This window comes from Alosa sapidissima, chromosome 21 (assembly GCF_018492685.1).
Source record: "Alosa sapidissima isolate fAloSap1 chromosome 21, fAloSap1.pri, whole genome shotgun sequence".
Taxonomy (NCBI): domain Eukaryota; kingdom Metazoa; phylum Chordata; class Actinopteri; order Clupeiformes; family Clupeidae; genus Alosa; species Alosa sapidissima.
Window position 1 is genome coordinate 4,161,251 of NC_055977.1, and position 606 is coordinate 4,161,856.

Here is a 606-nt window from a genome sequence, read left to right on the forward strand (position 1 = left end):
TAAGTGGCTGAAAATCAGTCATTTCCAACCTATTCCCAACTGCTGCATTTGCTTTGCAGCTTGAAGTCTGATTATAACTTCACCATTATAGGCTACACACAATAACCTCACGACAATGGCTATATTTTGGATTTGTTTAGTTAATGTCACTCGGACAGACAGACAGAATTTTTTTTCCCTCAGCCGACAGTCTGTCCTGCATTGACAACATTGAGGCTACATAGCCTAAACGAATGCTTTAGGTTTTCCTAACTTGTATGCTCGATTTTGAACTATCTACTTGTGAATGAAATTGTAGCCTACTTTCCTTTGTTGAACGGTGCTGGAAAGCGTGTCCCTGTTTCCCTGTCATCATGTCATTTCTCTTGTCTCGTTGACGCTGGTTGTAGCCTAATCTCACCCGAAGTTGCTGCACCTTCCAATTACATTGTCTGAGCTGTTAGATCTATAGAACATCTACTTCCGTGGATAACATGGGCTGATACTACATAGGCCAGTCATTACTTTTATAATCATGGGGCAACGCTTTGGGCAAACTCGATGTAGGCTAATTCACAAACAAAACAGGCATGAGACTCTTACACAGCACAGCCGAACTCACTGCTC